Genomic DNA, 8,000 nt, shown 5'->3' with positions numbered 1-8,000 from the left:
TTTACCCGGATTTCCATTAATAAGCCTTATACCCGTATGCAGAGACAAACCTTAAGGTGAGGAGAGTACATTCTATTGTCTTCACCTTCGGGTTATTCTTTGCATTTGAAATTAGAATGTACTTTCCTCACCTTAAGTTTTGTCTCTGCATACGGGTATTAGTATAATATTAAATGGTATTAATTAACTTAACTGCTAAAATATAGTATAATGTTATTTTTATGCTTGCTTAATAAAAGTACCTGTTTTTTGTGGTTGAGAAATAACAGAGTTAAAAATTAACATAATATAGCACACAATTATCTTGTTTGTGTTATGACAATATATTGTTCGCGGTCTGGCAACATTAAGGATTTTTTTTTTTAAGTGTTAGCCCCCCTAAAGCACAAGAGTTCGTCTTTTTAAAAAAAATAAACATCGTTTTTATTGATTCCGTTTTAATTCATAAGACGTTGTCAAAGTTATTTGTATTAAAAATCTGAATATATTCTAATTCTCATTCCCATTCATATGTGTTTTGTGTCCAGGTAGATGAAAAATACAGTTCTGTATGTGAAATAAAAGCAAAATCTTTGGTGCGTGTTTTCGACTCGAAGGCTGTTTTTAGGTCAAAATCCCGAATAAGGAAACCGAGTGAAGACAAGTCCGTCTCATTATTATGTCCTGGGCCTCAATTTTTATGGGAAGATAAAGACGTCATACCTTCACCTTGATGGAATAGTTAAAGATAAATTTCCTCAAGCGATTATAAAGATATACTACCAACCCCCCACCTTTAAGTTTTGGGTAGGTACATCGATATGAATCAAGCGGAAGTGTACGTCACGGTACAGATATCTACGCTCTAAAATGACATAGCTTCAGTATGACGTCATAGTTGAAGATAAAAGTCTCCCGACCGACTACAAAGGTATCGATACCCCCACCATCATGTTTTGATGTTAATACATCATTTTATACCGACGAGTCTAGAACCCCTCGATACGTTTATCAACGCATAAAAAGTGTCAAAAATTTTGTTCCATCGAGCAATTTTTCCTTTAATTATGATTTATTAAAAATTTTAGTCGTTTTGAGGTTGGCCCTTTTTTTCTTAAAAGCCTATTAAAAAAATGAGAGAGAAATAAGTAAGTTTTGAAGTCGAATTAAATTCCGACATAACTGTCACTTTAATATAACGAACGCCCAGATGTGGAAATAATGTGGCTAGGGTCTCTCCTATTAACAAATAAGAGTATCTAGGCGCCAGACACAGATTATATGCGTCAGAAAGTTACCACTCTAAAAAATAATTTAGTGATTATATTTTTTCCATCTGTTTTACTATATTTCCGAGTATATGTATCGAGACGTTATAGGAGCCGGCTTTGCAGTCGATCGATACAGATCGGTAGATACATACAGACGATCGTTAAGTGTCTAGGTGATTTCCAAAAGTCATGCAAAATTCATGTTCAAGCGAACATTTTTTGCTTGAATTGGGATTAATTGAAATTTAAATTCGCTTTGAAGTCAGCACTTTTTATCACAGAAGCCTATTTAAAATAAAAATGAGAACTATTTTAAATGTTAATGACGTAAAGAACGCGGACTAATTTGTTTGCGGTCATTCCATTGGCTTGTTTCGATCATATGATGTCGATATGACAAGTAGGTAGAACATACCTAGGTAAGATACAGATAGTACAGAAGTTATGTATACCGTCTCGATATATTCAGATGAAGATAGCGTTACTCTGGCTAGGATTCCTAGCAGGGTGGACGTAAACTATATATTTTGAAGGTTGTTCAAGCTGCAATATTTTATTGTTCCAGGTCTGGCACCTAAAGCGTTATGGGCCTGCCACACACTCGACGAGTGGCATTAGAAGTAGCGAGGAAAGGAGGCAGAGACGCAGTGTAGCAACATTATTCGTCATGCCGCTCGTCATGCTCCTCGTCGTGCCCACTGCTCCCTATTTTGTCGGTTTTTTAGGGCGAGTCAAAGGACCGGCAATATGAGCGCGAGTCGGTGGCCACATAATCGCGCGGTCGCAGTACGCATCAAGCGCTTATACAATACGCACGCGTCATTTTCGAATGATGTATATTTCTTTGTATGACATTTAACTTTTTTTTTGTTTTTTTTACAATATACGTAAGAGGTGAAACAAAGTATAAAAAAAAATTAAGGATAATTACATAGCAATGAAATACATATTGACAGTAAAAATAGTAAACAAAAATCCCACAAAGGCATGGCCTGTTCGTGGGTACACAAGAAACGATTATGAATTTTTGATCCCATAATAAATAGACAGGTATAGTATTTTTGTGTAATATAAGAGAGAGAAAAGAAAATATTCTGTAAAAAAATATAAGGTACTTTTTTATTTTATAGTAATTAAAAAAGGAAATAAAAAACATTAAAACATTCAATTATTCCATATTAATATACATTGATATAATTAGGTGTACTAAACATGTATGGCGCGCACGCTGCCACAGTTTCATCGTCCATTGTATAGCAAAGACAAATGACAAGTGCGATTAATTGCGCGAGTAGAGCAGTGTGTAGGCGGAGAGGGCAACATCGGGCGAGAGGGCGGCAGCGCGAGGAGCATGAGCATGAGCAGCGTAAGGAGCATAGTGTGGCGGGGCTATTAGACTGATCACCTTACCCTCATGTAACGGATGTTCGAAATTCGCCGCTTTTGATTTACTAGTAGAGTGCCCTATGCTCCACTGGGTGTAGAAAGGGAATGACGATAACGATGTTCGAAGTAAGAAAATGATGTATTTATAAACAACCATACGAACATAATAAATTAAGAAATGAACCCGATTCGTCAAAAATATTATACCAAGAATATATGTATGTATATTATTATATTTGAGTCTGTCCCCACTAGTATCCAGATATTTATAAACACCCACGTTCGGCGGCATTGAAAAATTTACTGATTTTCGTAAAATACTGGAGTCCAGACGTTCAGTTTACAAATAATAAATATGCTTTCTTTTTCAAGATAGATAAAACGCGGTGATTGACGGGGCGTCATATTTTTGTAAGAATGTAAATCAAATAAAATACGGGAATTAATTTGACAAAATCGAGCTTACAGAACCGTAAGCTTTGTGATTGAGAAACCTCTTAATGAATGAAAATATATTTTTAAAATTATTTAATCCGTTTGTAGTTTTTTACTGTGCATTTGTTCTCATCAAAACCATCGCAACATTATTTTATTGATTTTCTCGATAATGCTTGTTAATAATAACGGATACGAAGTCAAACTTGGTAAATATAACCGGACAACCGAGTTAGCAAGAAGAATAGGGTTATGTTGGGCTGATTTTGGCAAGCTAAAGTATATTTTTGAAAATAAGCAAGTACCAGTATGCTTATAAAGACAAGTCTATGAGTCGTGTATATTGCCAGTGACAACATAGGCCTAAGTTTGGACAGTTTTTGTAACAGTCGAGTATCTTACGAGTATATATCTCTAACTATGATCCGCATTACTCAAATAAAATGTTGTTTTCCGGTCTCCGTGTATTATTATTGAAGTAAAATAATTTATTTAGTGCAACAAGAAACACGTGAAGCCCAAAGGGCCGTTATGTTATAGTGATATACTCTGTAAGAGCGGAACATTAATTTGAAGACAAGACATGTGTGTTTTATTTTATGTGTCTGTAAGACAATTTACATAGATCACGCGTGCTTAAGTAATGTTATTAGGCCCGAAGGAATACAAGAGTTGTTTTCGACTGTCTATCAAAGAGATGTAACATCACAAGGAAACTTAAATCAAGGGAGTATTTAAATATTTAGGTAATTGCGGAATTTTCAGTAGGCTTTTTCTTCTTCTAATGGATGTTTTAAAAGGGCAAGTAAATTGTTCAGATTTAAATGAAAATATTGTGTCGTTTAATTTACAAATTGGTTGAAATCTCGTATGCAAACGCTTAATTTTAAAACACATTACAAATCGGGATTGACGTATAAAATATGAGGGCATAAAAAGCAAACTTATAAATTTCTATTGAGCTATTTGATAAAAATTTTGAAAAAATGATTTTAAGATTTCTAATTAAACTTCACTTATACCCGTATGCAGAGACAAAACTTAAGGTGAGGAAAATACATTCTAATTTCAAATGCAGAGAATAACCCGAAGGTGAAGACAATAGAATGTACTCTCCCGACCTTAAGGTTTGTCTTTGCATACGGGTATAACTCAATGTAGAATGCTAAGTTTGCGGTGTCAAGTTGTATAATTGAAATCTGTTTTTGCAAGATTTAGAGACGGTTTTGAATTACGCTATTATTTAGGTAGGTAAGTTTTTATGTATAGTTTATTTTGGTATTATTAACTGATTTTCCGTTTTTGGTGGCGATTTCTAAGGTTTCTTCTAATACCCTCAATATATTTAATACTTATTTTTAACTGCGACTACGCTCGCCTGGTAGTAAATAGATTAGTTATATCGTTAGCGATTAGAATTTTCCCGATGGAATGATATTTTTTTTCGGGGTAGAAAGTAGCTTGTATCGATTGCCGGTCTCCAACTATAGCTATAAAAAATACGACGATCCTTTAGTCCATGGCGACGTAGCATCGTTATTCTTTTCACAAATCCAAAATCCTACCACAGAACTAAAATGAAATGCAAGCCAAACTATCCATAGTTAAGGCAAATAAATTATAGAAATATAAAAAAATAATTTCAAATAGATTATTTTCGTCATATTTAAACTAGGTGTTAACACGCCCTGTTTTCTCTTTACATACCGTGTTTCTTTGTTGTTCATTTCTCCATGATAGGAATGATGTTAATGTACTGCAGGACGTTAATCTCGTGTTTCGCAGAATTTCATACATTGAATTCAATAGAAAACGCTGACTTATTTCATCGGTCATCGCACTATAATTTTAGGTGAAATTATTTAGTGATACGTGTTTGTGTCATCGATCATGAACTATGAACCCCACATTTATAAAATAAACTGCAAACATCCTGTTATACTCTGACGAATGAGACATATTCCTTAGCTTCTCATCTAGTCCTAATATTCACGGGCGGTACTTTTAAAGAAGCCGGGTTTGCCTAACATGCCATGTAAATTTTCACAAGATATTGTTTATACCCGTACACTCAGAATCCTGTAAAACTCGTTGGTTCGGCCTCGGTGATGTGGAGTCAGCGCGAGGCGAGATATTCCTTCATGTTGGAGAGGGTTCATAAAAAAAACTGAGGTACGAGTATCTCTACATGAGGGAGTATGGTAGTTATCCGTAGCTCTATCCCACTGCATTCCTCTTGGGCATGCTTGGGATCAACAGTTTGCAACTTAGAAGGGATGGATTCACACTGACAGATTTTTTCAGACTGAGAAGAGGTTTATCGAGAACTCAGTGATTTTAGGAATCAATTTTATATTCCGGATGGTTATCTCCGACATCGTCAGCACAGGCTGTTTTACCTCGAGCAAGTCTTCACAGTGTTTACGAACACTCACTTTAGATCGCGTACTAAGGATGTTTCATCATAGTTCTGTCCACACCTGATGGCGCATAGCGCATTTCTTCGGTGTACTAAATGCATTGTTTATCAGGTAAAGTACAGTGTCAGTTACCAGTCCAGGAACATGAAATATTGCAATGTGGTATCACCTTTCAAACCATTAAATATTTTTATTCATTTATATCTTCAAGTACTAAGGATGTTTCATCATAGTTCTGTCCACACCTGATGGCGCATAGCGCATTTCTTCGGTGTACTAAATGCATTGTTTATCAGGTTCAGTACAGTGTCAGTTACCAGTCCAGGAACATGAAATATTGCAATGTAGAATCACCTTTCAAACCATTAAATATTTTTATTCATTTATATCTTCAAGTACAATGAATAAGTAATTTAGCGGACATATTGCTAAAAGCAAAATCTTCTAGGCTACCAAAAACAGACTGATCGAAAGAAGAGCTGGTTAAAAATTTGAATTCAAAAAAGCATTTTATTTATGAAAAGACACAAATATACATACTTGTACGAAAAAACCTAATAAAAAAAAAAATAACAGCTGTTTTTTCATGTGGAGATAAATCTTGCACATATTAATTAAAAATTATATTATGTTACACATATTGAAAGGATTAGGAATGTGGGATCAGGCAATGAGTTTGGAAGAAGACAGGAAGAGGAACCAGGAAAGAGAAAGAATAAAAAATATTTTTTAAATGAAAAGAGGTTAGGGTGCTAAAGATATTTAGAAATGTTTCAGTCGTTTCATGAATGTGCCTAGAGAAGGTACATTTTTTACATGAAAAGATAGCTCATTCCAAAGTCTAGCACTTTAAACTTGACCTTCCTAGGAATCGATTCCGGGACCTCAAGCATGGCTGTGTGGATGGGTGGAAAGATGGATTACAATTGAAGTTATTTATTGAGTAGATACAAACGAGTTACATCCTTACAATTTTGTACCGAAGGAATTTACAATAGTGAACACTGGTGAGGAGCTGGTGGACGGGCGACACGAAATGCCAAGATAAAATAGGCATATTCTTTCGCTGCACGACGTTTAATTACTTGTCCGAGCTGACGTTGCGTCGGGTAACACCTTGCGGGCCAGAACGATGTTTGGCCCTGCCAACTTTACGGCTTGATGGTGATGACCTACACCAGGCAAACGCGCCAACTATTACGTTACAAGGCAGACTTATCAACACTTGATTTCCTTATTCAGGATCTTTACTTAAGAGCTGCCATCGCGGCATCGAGACGAAAGCACTCGTCCAGAATCATGTTTATATGTCGCACACAGAACTGAATTCTTCATTCGTGGGTGCATAATGTAAATGCTTAGACTTCCATATTCTAGCCCAGGCTTGAGGAAAATCACATTGAATTTTTGTGTATTCACCGGGAATCAAACTCGGAACCTTTCGTGCGTGAATCAAGCTTCTTAACCTCTGCACCACAAAGGTCGTCTCCATTCTCTACACTCTCTAAAATAATAATCTCCATCTCTGTCAATAAATTTCTTTAGCAATAAGCCTGACGACGTCGACTGGTCTAAAGAAGATTTACGACAAATAATGTTCGTCTACATTCAATGCACTTTACTCACAAAAAATAGACCTAGTGCCACACTAATTGAGTGTTTTAAATGGCGGGCGTGGAATTTTCATTTCTTTTGTCAACATTTGTTATTTTCTGCCAGCTAAATTGGATAAGCTGAATTTTCCCTAGTATGCTGAATTAAATAAACAACAAATTAAAACTTTTTCGTGGAAAACTGCATACACAATAAAAACTTTGACGTATTTCAAGGCGCGTCATCTGTCGGAGGGAGAGTAAACTAATTTGTTAGCAAGCTTCCGCGCGCTACTGCTAGATGGGAGTAATCCAGCAGATATTTCACGGTTTTCATGTTTCATGGTTGTCAGCTTTTTGTTAAACAAACGCAAACGCCATGAATACGCGAAATAAATAAAAGTCTTTCAAGGGACTTTTCAATGCAAAACATAATGTAAAACAAAAACAATATACTTAAGAAAACAAACGACATAAGTTTAAAAGACATTAAAAAGTTACATGCTATTAAATACGAAACTTTATAAATGTTTCAACTTGATAGTAGGTACTCAGGTAAAAATTCTGATAAACGAATTCGAGTGAAGGTATGTCGACCTCGTAATGTAGTGGTTGGTGCATTCGCCTGCCATTATTTAGGTCCCGGGTTCGATTCCTGGCAGGGACGACATTACATATTTGTTTTTTTCATTGTTTTTTTCAATCCATATTTATCTAAATTTGTTGCAACAGAGAGGTAAAACATTTTTGAGAAGGGATATGGAAGTAATAGCATTTACAGGGCTTATGATCTTTCTATATATTTATATTACTTCTCTTTCCTTGGTTCCTCTATCTCTTTCATTCCAAACTCATTGCCTAAATCCACATTTCTAATCCTTTAATATGTATGACATAATGTTCTCTTATTTCAGTAA

Source organism: Micrasema longulum, unplaced genomic scaffold (genome assembly GCF_059751315.1).
Source record: "Micrasema longulum isolate JH-2025_06_02 unplaced genomic scaffold, ASM5975131v1 h1tg000678l, whole genome shotgun sequence".
Classification (NCBI taxonomy): domain Eukaryota; kingdom Metazoa; phylum Arthropoda; class Insecta; order Trichoptera; family Brachycentridae; genus Micrasema; species Micrasema longulum.
Note: the sequence above shows the minus strand (reverse complement) of the source record.